Source organism: Schistocerca serialis, chromosome 3 (assembly GCF_023864345.2).
Source record: "Schistocerca serialis cubense isolate TAMUIC-IGC-003099 chromosome 3, iqSchSeri2.2, whole genome shotgun sequence".
In the NCBI taxonomy this organism is placed as follows: Eukaryota; Metazoa; Arthropoda; class Insecta; order Orthoptera; family Acrididae; genus Schistocerca; species Schistocerca serialis.
In genome coordinates this window covers 161,600,733-161,617,061 of record NC_064640.1, presented here as the reverse complement: position 1 = coordinate 161,617,061, position 16,329 = coordinate 161,600,733, and the positions used below count along the sequence as shown (strand labels likewise).

The following is a 16,329-nucleotide window of genomic DNA, read 5'->3' as shown; positions in this document are numbered from 1 at the left end:
ACCCATCAAATTTACCAAGTTAAGGATCCCATATGTGCAATAAAGCTTCGAAGAGGACACACAAGGTTAATGTAAACAGTATCTTTACTAGGCCTGTTGCACCTTCAAATTGTTCTGTCTGCAAAATGCAGTCTTCATTCACCTTCCCCACAATTTATAGGTGATGGGAGCCAATTTAAGTTATTTTTAACTGTACTCCCTAGGTACTTAGCTGAATAACCTTTAAATTTGTTTAATTTTCTGTGTAACCAACATTACTAGAAATTTTTATCACTAATGTGGAGGACCTGATTCTTTAACGTTCAGGGCAATTTCCAGTTTTTTGGACCATCGAGATACCTTGTCTATACTTTTAATTGTATCTTCTAATAACTTTACTGGACAGTAAATGGCATCATTTGGAAACATCCTAAGGCTGCTCTGTCTCCTAAATCATTAATATAAAGTGAGAATGGCAGAGGGCTATAACATTTCCTTGGGGAACCTCAGATGTAACTGGTTTTATCAGATGACTTCCTGGCAATGTTCATGAGCTGTAACCTCTACAGGAAATACAGTCTGCCAGACAATAACTTTCCTTTAAACATAGGAGTTTTATTGCCAGGCACTTAGAACAGTGCATTTAGTTTGGAACACATGAACATGAATTCTGGGTGATACATCCTGCCGTTATGTGCTCTAAGAATAGTATTCCATTGAATGTAAGAATAAAAGTGCTCAATTTACGAGTTCACCATTTACTATTTTTATTATGTTTTGGATGCAAATTTTTTGCATGCTTGATCCTGTTAAAGAGGACAACAGTAGGTAGAGTCAACATCTGTGCACGAATGCATAAGACATCCTTATAAAGTTTGAGGTGCCTTCATATCATTTTAAGCAGGATGTCTACCACAGTATCTTCTAGGCTAATGGCTGTTTGGGATCTCAAAATTACTATTAAGTGTTTTATTCAATTAATTTTAATGTTCTAGCACTTTAAGGACCTTTTGGCTGTCTGTGATACTTTTTCACAATGAATTTGCATTACTTTACAATTAACTGTAAGTGATTGTGACACTCACAAGCAGCACACCCATTACATGAAGAGCTAAAGGGGCAAATTCAAAGGTTCTACCTCAAACCTCAAGCCCTTTGGGAGGAGGGGGGCAGGGAAGGAAAAACAGCACAGCCTTGGGGATTTGAGCAAATGTACAGCATTTGGGCTGATGCAGGTGTCCAAGAGGTTACCTATCAATGACTATTTCAACACAAAATGCATCCACCTAGACAGTACATGACTCACCTTAAGGTTGATAGGCATTTGTTGTTTCTCCTGGTTTGCACACTAAGAATTACTTCAGGAGAAAAAACAATGCCTTTATGAAAATATTAGGTAACAGCATGTTTCCCATACTGGGGTAACAGTTTGAACCTGGCCTTTACAAAAAATGGATCCTACATACTATTAGTCACACAGCTTGTGTTTGAGATTAACAGCAATGAGTATCTGGAGATACACATACGACAATGAATGGACTCAAGAGAGCTCATGCCTAGCTATTACATGAAGTAAAGAGTAGACTCCTACCTCAGTAGCTATGTCCTTTTTCATTTTACCATAAGACAAAACAAATGGGGGATTTCAATTACAAGACAGAATATGTGAATCCTCTGATGGATATCAAACTTTTAGTAAATTTGTTTTTCCTACTCTAAAATATGCATGCAATTCTTCAGCACAGAATATGCAAGAAAATCAAACACTATCACTAAATAGTAAAGTGAAAATATCCTAACAAATCAGGGCTCCACATACCACAACACTAACAAGAGAGGAGGGAGGAGTTAAAACTGCATCACAATCTTAACGTGGCCACATAGCTTCGAATAATCTGCACTATTAATGCTAATGCAGGTAATATATTCCTATACTCTGATTAAAATAACCTCATGACTGACGCTGCAGCAAATCTAGTGTTAGGACTAGCCAATTACAGTTCTTTCTTGAGCACATTCTGCTCACTGTGTTGTCTGTTTTGTAAAGACACAGGGGCTTATCTAGTACAGTTGGCTGCACACTGGCAACACTGTCCGCTGACACTGCACTCTGTCAATCACAAAGTTATTTTAATCTGAGTGCAATTATATAATTAAATTTTAAGAAAATGCATAATGTTACCTAATTTTCTGTTGTTGCAGAACATACTGGTTGGTTGGTTTTTGGGATTAAAGGGACCAGACTGCAACAGTCATCAGTCCCTTGTTCCAAAACTTGAAAACACCCACACAGAGTAAAAAACGGATAATGGAGACAACAGACGACACAGGACAAAAAAACTCAGACATAGAACAGACAAAACAAAACCACACAGAGGGTGACAGTGGTTGGCCGACCATAGAGAAAAAAAGGAAAAGCCAACCACCGAGAAACATTAAAAACTCAGTCTAAAACCGTAGGCCAAAGGTCAGAATCAACATAAAAGAACATAACCACTCAGATTAAATGATAAAAACCCCCTGCCCGAATAAAACGCAAAACTAAGTCCGCCATGGCAGAGTCATCTGTTAAAAGGGCAGGGAGCGTATCAGGCAGCACTAACATCTGCCTGAGCACAGCTAGAAGGCGACACTCCAACAAAACGTGGAACACAGACAAAACAGAGCCGCAGCGACATAGAGGTGGGTCCTCACAGCGCAATAAGTAGCCGTGCGTCAGCCGAGTGTGCCCAATGTGCAGCTGGCAGAGGGCAACAGACCCGCATGGATGACTGCCACACAGTCGGCGTCTCCTTGATAGGGCAGAGTTTGTTTGGCATGGGCAGGTTGCGCCATTCGGTGTCCCATAGTTCGAAAAATTGGCGGCATAAGATTGCACGCAAATCAGTCGCCGGGAGGCCAATCTCCAGAGATGGTTTACTGGTGGCCTCTTTCGCCAGGCGGTCAACATTTTCATTGCCGGGTATCCCAACATGGCCCAAGTTCCACATAAAGACCACAGATCGGCTGCAATGGGTACGAGTACGCAGGGACTCCTGGACAGCCATCACCAGACGAGAGCGAGGGAAGCACTGGCCGATAGCTCGTAAACTGCTCAGGGAGTTGCTACAGATAACGAAGGACTCACCTGAGCAGGATAGGATATACTCTAGGGCACGAAAGATAACGACCAGCTCACCAGTATATGCTGCATCCAGCCAGCAAGGATCGTTGTTTATAATGGTCCCCTAGAGTTAGAACATAACCGACACGACCAGCAACCATCGAACCGTCAGTGTATATAACGCCAGAGCCCCGATACGTGTCTAGGATGGAATAAAAGCGTTGGCAGAAGTCCTCCGGAGGGACTGAGTCCTTCGGGTCCTGTGCCAAGTCGAGCCAAAGGCAAGGGTGAGGGTGAGGCGCACACCACGGGGGTGCATGCAGAGGGGCCCGGAAAGGAGGTGGAACAGGGAAAACCCCAAGCTTGGAGAGAAGCTCTCTGATACGGACGGCAGTTGTACAACCCGAACGGGGCCGACGTTCTGGGAGATGGACGACTGACTGCAGGAACAGGAGTCGATAATTTGGATGCCCGGGGAAGCTACAAACATGGGCAGCATAAGCGGCCAGTAAATGTTGGTGCCTTAACCGCAGTGGAGGGACACCTGCCTCCACAAGTATGCTGTCCACAGGACTGGTCTGGAAGGCACCAGTGGCAAGTCTTATTCCGATGTGTAGGATTGGGTCCAGCACAGACAATGCAGATGGGGATGCTGAGCCATAAGCCAGGCTCCCATAATCCAGACGAGACTGGATTGATGCCTAGTAGAGCCGTAAGAGGGTAGATCGGTCAGTGCCCCAGCTGGTGTGGCTCAAGCATCGCAGAGCATTTAGATGTCACCAACACATCTGTTTAAGCTGCCGAATATGAGGCAGCCAAGTCAACCAGGCATCAAAAACCACACCCAAAAACCTATGTGACTCCACCACAGCAAGAAGTTCGCCATCAAGGTAAAGCCACGGCTCCAGATGAACAGTGTGTCGCCGGCAGAAATGCATAACTCAGGTCTTAGCTGCCGAAAACAAAGCCATGCGCTACAGCCCAAGACTGCGCCTTGCGGATAGCGCCCTGCAGCTGACGTTAAGCAGCTGCAATGCCATTAGAGCTATAGTAAAGGCAGAAGTCGTCAGCAAACAAGGACGCTGAGACAGATGTTCCCACCGCCGCAGCGAGCTCGTTAATTGCTATTAAAAAACAGGCAGACACTTAAAACAGATACCTGTGGCACCCCATTCTCCTGAACTCTGGAGGAACTATGAGAGGCCGCGACTTGCACGCAGAAGGTACGATGCGCCAGAAAATTGCATATGAAAATTGGCAGCGGACCACGAAGACCCCAATCATGAAGTGTAGAGAGGATGTGATGGCGCCACGTAGTATCATACGCCTTCCGCATGTCGAAGAAGACAGCGACCAGGTGCTGAGGGTGGGCAAAGGCCGTACGGATAGCTGATTCCAGGCTCACCAGATTGTCGGTGGCAGAGCGGCCTTTACGGAAGCCACCCTGAGATGGAGCCAGGAGGCCCCGTGACTAGTAACCAACTCAATCGCCGGCTCACCATCCGTTTGAGCAACTTGCAAAGAACGTTGGTGAGGCTAATGGGGCGGTAGCTGTCCAACTCCAAAGGGTTCTTGCCAGGTTCCAAAACGGGGATGACAATGCTTTCCCGCCATTGCGACGGGAACTCACCCTCGACCCAGAGACAATTGTGAAGGTCGAGGAGGTGTCGCTGGCAGTCCACTGAAAGGTGTTTCAGCATCTGACAGTGGATGCGATCTGGCCCAGGAACGGTATCAGGGCAAGTGGCTAGGGCACTGAAATTTCCACTCACTGAATGGAACATTGTAGGATTCAGGATGGTGGGTGCGAAATGCAAGGCTCCGACATTTCATCCGCTCTTTAATGGAGCACAAAGCCAGTGCGTAATTCGCAGATGTGGAACTCAGAGCAAAATGCTCTGCCAAGCGGTTGGCAATTACATCAGAGTCCGTACAAACTGCTCCATTCAGTGAGAGCGCAGGGACACTGACAGGGGGTCCGATAGCCATAGAGGCATCGAATCTTGGCCCAGACCTGCGATGGAGTGACATGGAGGCCAATGGTGGACACACACCGCTCCCAGCACTCCTGCTTGCGTTGGCAGGTAAGGCGGCGGGCTCGTGCACGCAGCCATTTGAAGGCAATGAGGTGTTCTATGGAGGGATGTCGCTTGTGATGCTGGAGCGCCCGCTGGCGATCTTAAATCGCTTCAGTGATCTCAGGCGATCACCAATGCACAGTCCTCCGCCGAGGGGACCCAGAAGAACATGGAATAGCAGATTCTGCAGCAGTAACAATGCCAGTGGTGACTGTGTGAACCACCACATCAATGTTGTCATTAGAGAGAGGCTCAATAGTGGCAGTGGAGGAGAACAAGTCTCAGTCAGCTTTATTCATAGCCCACCTGCAAGGGTGCCAAGAAGACTGACACTGTGGCAGTGACAAAGATCGGAAAGTGGTCACTACCACACAGGTCGTCATGCACTCTCCATTGGACACACAGTAAGAGGCTAGGGCTGCAAATCGAAAGGTCAATGGCGGAGTACGTGCCATGTGCCACACTGAACTGTGTGAAGGCACTATCATTTAAAATGGAAAGATCGAGCTGTGCCAATACATGCTCAATGGTGGCACCTCGACTTGTTGCCACTGACCCACCCCACAGAGGGTTATGGGCATTTAAGTCGCCCAGTAACAAGAAAGGTGGCGGCAATTGGGCTATCAGCGCAGCCAGGACATGCTGGGCAACATCACCATCCGGTGGAAGGTAAGGACAGCAGACGGTAACAGCCTGTGGTGTCCACACCCGAACAGCGACAGCCTCTTAAGGTGTTTGTAGAGGGACAGACTCGCTGTGAAGTGAGGGAAGGACATAGATGCAGACGCCACCAGACACCCTTTCATAAGCTGCCCAGTTCTTATAATAACCCCGATAGCCACAGAGGGCGGGGGTTCGCATCACTGGAAACCAAGTTTCCTGAAGAGCAGTGCAAAAGAAAGGGTGAAGGCTGATAAGTTGTCGGAGCTCAGCTAGATGGTGGAAGAAACTGCTGCAGTTCCACTGGAGGATGATATTGTCCATGGCTCAGAAAGGTGTGAAGGGACTGGACAGGCAGATTACACCACTCTGTCACCTGCTGCCTCCGATGGAGCACCTGTGCAAGTGCTATCCATTGCGTCTGAGGGACCGGCGAGATCAAGGTCCTCAGCAGACAAGAATCGCTACCTCATCCTCAGACGCAGAGCCTGTAGGTAGCGGTGGAGTAGGTGCCACCACAGGTGCCTTGGTCTTACAGGTCTTCAATTTCACCTTCTCTCGCTGTTCCTTAGGTTGCCGTTGCTGGGAGAGCTTATTGGAGTCGGTCTCTGGGACCGAAGATGAGCGCAAAGCTCGATGACCAGCGACCTGTGGCTTCTTCAGCCACTGGTGGGTGTCTGCTGTGACGCTGGTAGGAACCTGGGAAGGGAGTGACCCAAAGGATCCCCTCCGAGCGAGAGAAGCCGAAGAAGACTGACGCTTCTCCAGCTTAGAAGTGGGGACTGGCGTGCCTGATGGTTGGGGCGGGGGGGGGGGGGGGGGGGGGGGGGGGGGGGGGAGGGGTGGATGTTGCTCCTGAAGTAGATGGAACAGGAGCAACAGGGAGTCAAGTGCCCCCCAGAATCAAGGGGGCTGGTGGATGCTGGCCGATCTTAGAGCTAACCGTATGTGATAATGGGAGAACCGTTGTTGCAGCAGCGGCATAGGTCAACATCATTGGCACAGGATAGAGCCTCTCATATTCCCGTTTAGCCTCGGTGTATGTCAGGCGATCCAGGGTCCTATATTCCATAATCTTCCATTCTTTCTGGAAGACCTGGTGAACAGGGGGAATGGTGTTCTCCACAGTTAAGACAGATAGGAGGTGGGGTACATGGAGTATTGGGATGCGAAGGACATCCACGATCTCGACACGTGATGCCGGAAGTACAGCGGGATGAGATGTGCCCGAACTTCCAGCATTTAAAACACCGCATCGGAGGAGGGATATATGGCTTCACATCGCAACGGTAAACTATCACCTTAACCTTTTCAGGTAAGACATCACCCTCGAAGGCCAAGATGAAGGCACCGGTGGCTACCTCATTATCCCTCGGACCCCGATGGACATGCCGGATGAAGTGAACACCTCGTCTTCTAGGTTGACGCACAGTTCATCGTTGGACTGCAGAAGAAGATCCCTGTGGGAGATAATACCCTGGACCATGTCGACACTTTTAGGGCGTGATGCTAATTGAAACATCCCCAACTTGTCACAAGCGAGCAACCTCCGTAGCTGGGCAGAGGATGCTGTTTTGATTAGAACTGAACCAGAGCGCATTTTTGACAAGCCCTCCACCTCCCCGAACTTGTCCTCTAAATGCCCCACAAGAAACTGGGTCTTCGTCGACATAAATGATTCTCCATCAACTCACGTACACACGAGGTACCGGGGTGAATAGTCTCCACTGCCTTCTTTAGCCATACGCTCTTCCCATGGAGTGGCCAGGGAGGGAAATGACCTTGGCTCGTATTTCTTGCCATTGAGGTTAGGCCCCGATAACTTAGAGACTGCTGGTGGAGGCCCACCAGTGAGATGATGTACCACACTTCATTGCGGGTCATCCGCCCAGATGCCACCCACTCCGACCAGGGGCTCTCCCCACGGGCGCTACCCAGTGATAGCAAAGACCACCTGGCAGGATGGCCTTTGCCGGGAGTCCAGATGCCCCAGAGTGATAGGCATCTACTCCTTGGCATACGTGGGGAGGCAGCAGCTCAGGCATCAGCAGAGCGATCCCTGTGTAGTCAGGGGGCTACCACCAAGATGGTACATGACAACCCCACCACAACGAACTTGCTACCGTGCTGGTTGTTGGGTGTCATATCCATTAATAAAGGAAGCAAAGATGGAAGTGCACAACGGAGTGAATGTAGGCTACCCGGAACACACTGCAGCCGATGTTGCCGAAAGCTCAGTGCAAGTCCAACTCCATGACAATAACGAATATGCCAGATCTTAGGGCAAGATGGATATAGAATGCACCATGTAAGGCATCCTTCCCCAAATGGTATGCACTAATGGAAAATTTGGAAAGGTAGTGGTCAAACCCCGTAGGGGACCATCACATTAAAGGCCGAAACAGTTGAGACTCCTTTTAGTCACCTCTTATGACAGGCAGGAATACTGCAGGCCTATTCTTACCACCGAACCCGCAGGTGGGCATACTGGTTCTCACGAAGGAAACCTCCCTGGGAAAGAGGATTTTATTCTTTCCGAAAATGAGCACTTCTTGTAATGCTTAATATGAAATTCAAATAAAACAAAGAGGCATTCCTCAAAGTAGTGTTATAGGCCCTTTGCTGTTCCTTACCTATATATGATTTGGGAGACAATGTGAGCAGCTGTCTTACATTGTTTGCAGAAGACACTGTCCTTTATCGACTAATGAAATCAGACGATCAAAACAAATTGCAAAAATTATTTAGAAGAGAGATCTGAATGGTGCGAAAATTGGCAGTTGACTCTAAATAACGAAAAGTGAGGTCATCCACACAAGTGCTAAAAGTAATTCATTAAACTTTTGGTTACACGATAAATCAGTCAAATCTAAAGGCTGTAAATGCAACTAAATACCTAGGAATTACAATTACGAACAACTTAAATTGGAAGTAAGACATAGAAAATGTTGTGAAGAAGGCTTACCAAAGACTGCATTTTACTGGCAGCTTTAATTTTCGAGTACCAGTAATAGTGTTCCATAGATTTCGTGTTTGTTTTGAATACAGTCCAGAGACAGTGCTTATTTTCATTGTTTCCAAAAAGAAGTGCCTAGTAACCACAGTCAGCTATCTGCTACCTTTAGTGAAATAGCAGTATAGTTAAAAGTTGATTACTTAACTCTCTAAAGTAAATTGTTGATTTCTTAGGCTGGATAAGATGTGTGACTGCTGTGTACAGATGCAGGAGAAGCGACCACTGTTCACGAACAGCTGAATGTACTGATGGCCGCTGTCAGCCGTCTTCAGGCTGCTGCCTCCAAGTGTAGCGGCAGTGGGAAGTCTCGTGCGTCGCATGGTACACCCCAGGTGTTACATGTTTCACCCACGGTCCCTGCTGTCTAGACATCTTCGCAGGTACCGGGCACGGTTTGGCCACCCTCTCCCCAAGGGGAGTGGCAGGTTCAACGGCATTTGCATCACACGAGGCGGAGGGTCAATATGGAGGCTGGCCGTGTGGCATTGCCTGCTCTGCCTGCGAGTGGACATGTGGCCGCTCCTTCAGCAAGGTCTGTGCAGGCACACAGTGGGAGGGGTTTATTAGTGATTGGGAGTGCTAATGTTAGGCGGGTAATGGAGCCCCTTAGGGAAATATTGGAAAAGTAGGGGAAGAAGGCCAGTGTTCACTGTCTGCTTGCCAGGGGATCTCATCCGAAATGTGGAGGAGGCCCCCTGTTGGCTGCGATAGAGAGCACTGGGTGCACCCAACTGCAAATTGTTGCTCCTGTTGGCACCAATGACGCCTGCTGTCTGGGTTGGCAGAGTTTAAGGTGGAAAGCCTCACTCACGCAGTGGAATCTGAGCCGACTATTTGTAGTGTCATTCCCAGGACCAATCGCAGTCCGATGGTTTGGAGGGTTAAACCAGAGGCTCAGACGATTCTGCAGAGATCTGGGGTGCAAATTTCTCGACCTCCGCTATCGGGTGGATAAATGTAGGGTCCCCCTGAATAGGTCAGGCGTGCACTACACGCAGGAAGTGGCTACAAGGGTAGCGGAGTACATGTGGAGTGCACATGTGGGTTTTTTTAGGTCAGAATTCTCTCCCCAGGTCCAACAAGACACCTCCCAAGACGCGAAAAGGTAGCAGTAGGCAAAACGCAATGGAATGACAGTATTAATGTGGCAATAGTAAACTGCAAGAGTGTCTATAGAAATATCCCAGAACTTCTCTCATTAATAAATGGTCACAACGCCAACATAGTACTAGGATGGAAAGTTGGCTGAAACCAGATGTAAACAGCAATGAAATTCTAAACTCAGATTGGAATGTATACCACAGAGACAAGCTGGAGAGTGAAGGGGGGGGGGGGGGGGGGGGGGGTTTATAGCAAAAAGTGCAATAGCATCAAAGGATACTGATGGAGCTCCGAAATGCTAAATAATTTGGGTGAAGGTCACAGTTAAAGCAGTAATTGGATGTCTCTACAGGCCCCCTGGCTCAGCAGCTGTTATGGCAGAACACCTGAAGGATAATCTGGAAAATATTTCGAGTAGATTTCCCCACCATGTTATAGTTCTGGGTGGAGATTTTAATTTGCTGGATATAGACTGGGAGACTCAAACATTCATAACAGGTGGCAGGGACAAAGAATCCAGTGAAATATTTTTAAGTGCATTATCTGAAAACTACCTTGAGCAGTTAAACAGAACAGACCTGTGGTGACAACATATTAGACTGATGACAAACAGACCTGAACTATTTGAAACAGTTAACACAAAACAGGGAATCAGCGATCAAAGTGGTTACAGCATCGGTGATTTCAGCCATAAATAGAAATATTAAAAAAGGTAGGAAGATTTTTCTGTTTAGCAAAAGCGACAAAAAAAAAAAAAGCAAATTTCAGAGTACTTGATGGCTCAACAAAAGTTTTATCTGAAGTACAGATAGCGTTGAGGATCGGCGGACAAAGTTCAAAACAATTGTACAATATGCATTAGATGAGTATGTGCCAAGCAAGATTGTAAAGAGCTGGAAAAGAGCCACCATGGTACAACAGAGTTAGAAAACTGCTACGGAAGCAAAGGGAACTTCACAGCAAACATAAACATAGCCAAAGCCTTGCAGACAAAAATTACATGAAGGGGGGGGGGGGGGGGAGGGGGGCCGCTATGCGAGAGGCATTCAACGAATTCGAAAGTAAAGTTCTATGTACTGACTTGGCAGAAAATCCTAAGAAATTTTGGTCTTATGTCAAAGCAGTAGATCGATCAAAACAAAATGTCCAGACACTGACCAAAATGGTACTGAAACAGAGGATGGCAGGCTAAAGGCCAAAATACTAAATGTCTTTTTCCAAAGCTGTTTCACATAAGAAGACTGCATTGTAGTTCCTTCTCTAGATTGTTGCACAGATGACAAAATGGTAGATATCAAAATAGGTGACAAGGACAGAAAAACAAAATCGCTTGAAAGAGGAAAGGCCGCTGGACCTGATGGGATACCAGTTCAATTTTACACAGAGTACACAAAGGAACTTGCCCCCCCCCCCCTCCTTGCAGCGGTGTACCGTACGTCTCTAGAGGAGCGTAGCATTCCGAAATATTGGAAAAGGGCACAGGTAATCCCCGTTTTCAAGAAGAGACGTCGAACAGATGTGCAGAACTATAGACCTGTATCTCTAACATTGATTAGCTGTAGAATTTTGGAACACTTTTTATGTTAGAGTATAATGACTTTTCTGGAGACTAGAAATCTCTGTAGGAATCAGCATAAATTTCAAAAAAGACGATCGTGTGAAACCCAGTTCGCACTGTTCATCTACGAGACTCAGATGGCCGTAGACACGGGTTCCCAGGTAGATGCCGTATTTGACTTCCGCAAGGCGTTCGATACAGTTCCCCACAGTCGTTTAATGAACAAAGTAAGAGCATATGGACTATCAGACCAATTGTGTGATTGAAGAGTTCCTAGATAACAGAAAACAGCATGTCATTCTCAATGGAGAGAAGTCTTCCGAAGTAAGAATGATTTCAGGTGTGCCGCAGGGGAGTGTCGTAGGACAATTGCTATTCACAGTGGGTAACATCGGAAGTTCACCAAGGCTTTTTGCAGATGATGCTGTAGTATATCAAGAGGTTGTTACAATGGAAAATTGTATGGAAATGCTGGAGAATCTGCAACGAATTGACGCATGGTGCAGGGAATGGCAATTGAGTCTCGATGTAGACAAGTGCAATGTGCTGCAAATACACAAAGATCCTTTATCATTCAGCTATAATAAAGCAGGTCAGCAACTGGAAGCAGTTAATTCCATAAATTATCGGGGAGTAGGCATTAGGGGTGATTTAAAATGGAATGACCATATAAAATTAATCTTCAGTAAAGCAGATGCCAGAGATTCATTCGAAGAATCATAAGGAAATGCAGTCCGAAATCAAAGTAAGTAGGTTACAGTACACTTGTTCGTCCACTGCTTGAATACTGCTCATCGGTGTGGGATCCATACCAGTTAGGGTTGATAGGAGGAGGAGGGGTGGGGGAGGGGGGGGGGGAGAGGAGAGAGAGAGAGAGAGAGAGAGAGAGAGAGAGAGAGAGAGAGAGAGCGAGAGAGAGAGAGAGAGAGAGAGAAGATCCAACAGAGCAGTGGGCTTCATTACAGGATCATTTAGTAATTGTGAAAGCGTTACGGAGATGATAGATAAACTCTAGTGGAAGACCCTACAAGATACACTCAGTATGGGCTTTTGTTGAAGTTTCGAGAACATACCTTCACCGAGGAGTCAAGCAGTATATTGCTCCCTCCTACATATATCTCGCAAAGAGACCATGAGGATAAAATCAGAGAGATTAGAGCCCACACAGAGGCATACCAACAACGCTTCTTTCCATGAACAATATGAGACTGTAATAGAAGGGAGAATAGATAGAGGTACTCAAGGTACACACCGTCAGGTGGTTTGTGGAGTATGGATGTAGATGTAAACACTTAGAAAATTTAACAGATCTATTAAGGAGACTTCTTACATTACACTTGCCCATCCACTTTTAGAAATATGCTGCACTGTGTGGGATCCTTACCAGATAGGGTTAACGGAGTACACCAAATAACTTCAAAGAAAGGCAGCACATTTTGTATTATTGCGAAATATGGGAGAGAGTCACTGAAATGATACAGGCATTGGGCTGACATCACTAAAACAAAGTCTTTTTGTTGTGGTGGAATTTTCTCACGAAATTCCAATCACAAACTTTTTCCTCCGTATGCGAAAATATTTTATTGAGACTGACCAACATAGGGAGAAATGATCACCCCAGCAAAATAAGGGAAATCAGAGCTTGTACGGAAAGATATAGGTGTTTGTTCTTTCCGCGCACTATATGAGACTGGAATAATAGAGAATTGGAAGGTGGTTCGATGAATCCTCTGCCAGGCACTTAAATGTGATTTGCAGAGTGTCCATGTAGATGTAGACACTGAATGAGGATTTTTGTGGGTGGCAGTGGGAAGAGGGTGTGTCACTGCAAATGTCAAGTGTGTATCACTTCACACAATTCCTGGGTAAATTATTTAACACGAACTACTTCACCAACAGCCTATAGCAATTTGAAACCAGTATAGGGTATACAGAAAAACTATTTTCACTGACACTTAGTTCATGTCTCGGGGGTGGGTGCAAAAGGAATATACTGCACTGTGAAATCTGCCAAACTTTGTGATAATTTGGATCAACGAGTTCTTGAGCAACATTCTAAAAATTTAGACGAGGTTGGATTAAAACTGAAACAGCAGTCTTTAATACAGTCCCATGAGAAAATTAACCGAAGTACTGCGCATGTGACTTAAGTTCAAAGAAAAGACTGACACTTCAGCTAAAATTGAGCTAATGTCCTCTGCTGAAGTGATCTGTATCAATCCTCAGAAAACAGTATGTACATATTAAAATGAAGCTACTGAAATTTGAATGGCACAACAAACTGAGGGAACCACTTGCAACAGTAAATAAGTGTTTCAGGAAAATTCTCAGTATTTTAGCATAGTTACCATATGTGGGAAGAAATGTGCAACTTTATTATTCTTGGAACATATATCTCTAATGAAGATTAGGGTTTAACATCCCATCAACAACAATGTCAGATGAAAAATGGTTCAAATGGCTCTAAGCACTATGGGAATCAACAACGGAGGTCATCAGTCACCTACACTTAGAACTACTTAAACCTAACTAACCTAAGGACATCACACACATCCATCTCCAAGGCAGAATTCGAACCTGCAGCCTTAGCAGCAGCACGGTTCCGGACTGAAGTGCCGAGAACTGCTTGGCCACAGTGGTCGGCAATGTCAGATGAAGCACAGAATCTCATAGCTTGAAGGATAGGGAGAGAAATCTCATGTCCTTTCAAAAGAACCATCCCAGCATTTGGCTGGAGTGATTTAGGGATATAACAACCTAAATTTTTATGGTCCAATGCAGATTTGAATTACTGTCCTCCCAAATATGCACCAGTGTGCTACCCACTGCATCCCCTCACTTCATCATACATTCTTGGATATAAATAGACAATTACCCCTTTTAAAAGTGAAACACAGGAGCTACCTGTTAAGGTACAGCATATTTTTAAAAATATCTACTCTGTTCACGTGATAAGACAATGAAAATTACAAGAAAGACTCACTAATAAAATTTTTGGCAGTATTTAATCATTTAAAAACTAATTTCCTTCCATGGTCTCTTAACAGAACAAGCATTTAATCACAACATATAAAGACATACAGCATAAAAGCTCAGATAACCACAATGTGAGTACAAATGGTTGCAACAATATCACAGCAGTAAATGTGTCAGGAATCAAAACGTCTACAAAACAGTACTTACAACTCTTAGATTCTATGGAATCAAATAATGATGGAAATATATCGTTTTTTCCAAGATGGGCATTAACACTCATCCAATGATGACGCAGACACATTCTTAGAGAAAACTACCCAACTGATACTCATGAAGTAGTTTTAAGTTCGACCATATGAAGTAGGGTAGTAAAAAAAAGGCTTTACCTTTAACAAATGATGTGTTCTACATTAACACAAATCACATCATGAGCTCTACCAGAAAGCTTCAGCTAATAAAACCATCTACAACGGCCATGATCAACAGACTAACGAAATGTACGTGCTTATTTTCGTTGCAGATAGTACTCCATGCTAAAGAAATCTGAGCACTTCAGTACTTCGATTGGATGATCTTATGCTATTTCGCAGGCAATTTGCCTGAACTTTTACTAATTACCAGTTATTTATGCATAATGATACCCACCGTTTTAATTGCTGTAATGTGTTATTAGAATTTAAACGCACAATATATCACAGTAGTGATAACTCAGGAGCTACAAGGACCACCTGTTCCGAGATAAGTAATCTAACATAGTAATATGGCTGTAGTATATATATTAAACAAAAGTTCTCCTCCTCCCCCCCCCCAATTACAAACATTCCCTTGTCATCCCCCTACTACACCTATCCACGCAATAAACTGCATTTAAACAAATCATTTAAAATTGTTAAACTTGTGTTTATAAAGTGCTGGAAAATGCAACTAAAGAGAGATAATTTTAAAGCTAAGTTCTGCGTTTAACAAACCTTTGTTGGCACTGATCGACACCTCTTCAATATCCTCGCACAAGTGAAACAATCAAACACAACATTCCTGTAACATATCGTTATCTCAGTACACAACAATGCAAAGCAGAAAAGATTTTCTCATTTAAACATGCCCAAAACATTCTGCATATTTCGCGTCTTGTACTTACTATACCGATAACACACAACCGCTCACGCTCAGATCCGCAGCTCAAATACTAACACGCCCGCTCAACATCACTGACAGTTGCATCCAAAGTTAATACAAAGTTGAACCACTTCTACCACCAAACAACTTCACTCTCTAAAAAAAATGACACATGTGCGTGCTTAATCAGAAGTCGATATATGCGTAAATTACTCACGTTTTTCCTTGCATTCAACTGTAACCATTAGAAATGATCCTTGGGATACTTTACTAATATTAATCTCAATGTGTGATTTTGCAGTAATCAGTAGACTAATTCAGTTAAGGAAGATTTTCAAATGCAACCAAAGTGGCGCCACTCGATTGTTGTCCCAAAAGATAATTGTGGAAACAACTGTCTTTTAACAACAGTATAAATTTAAACTCGTTGGTCCATAAACGCCTTTAAATTGTGGGAGGCAAGAAGATTCCAAACGAAAGAGATGCCAATACGCCGGAAGGTTAGGCCAGCGACTTACGCAATCGGCCAAGGCATTGTGAATAGCGTGTGCGTATTGCAGTGTTATTCATTAAAATTCAAAATGATTACTCGCTTAATCTATGGATTCACAAAGAGAAATATAAAGCCTGCGGTTACTGAACTTTCTATAGGTGACTGCCAATTCACACTGGTCGTGATGACACGTCACATCAAAACATTCCATATTGCATTTGAAATGACGGCATTTAGGAAGGTCATCAA

At 44.9% G+C, this 16,329-nt stretch overlaps 1 protein-coding gene across 4 annotated transcripts in view; it reads right to left on the bottom strand.

The window, feature by feature from the left end:
- Positions 1-15,699, bottom strand: part of LOC126469872 (SCY1-like protein 2) — a 192,540-nt gene extending 176,841 nt beyond the window's left edge. For 2 of the 4 annotated variants that reach the window (XM_050097191.1, XM_050097189.1), the window contains exons 1-2: positions 15,610-15,699; positions 15,440-15,506 (exon numbers count right to left, since the gene is read on the bottom strand). The gene's annotated coding sequence lies outside the window, so the exon portion shown is untranslated. The remainder of the gene's footprint in view (positions 1-15,439; positions 15,507-15,609) is intronic. The other 2 variants (XM_050097192.1, XM_050097193.1) reach the window with 2 other exon arrangements.
- Between the last annotated feature and the right edge of the window lie 630 nt (positions 15,700-16,329).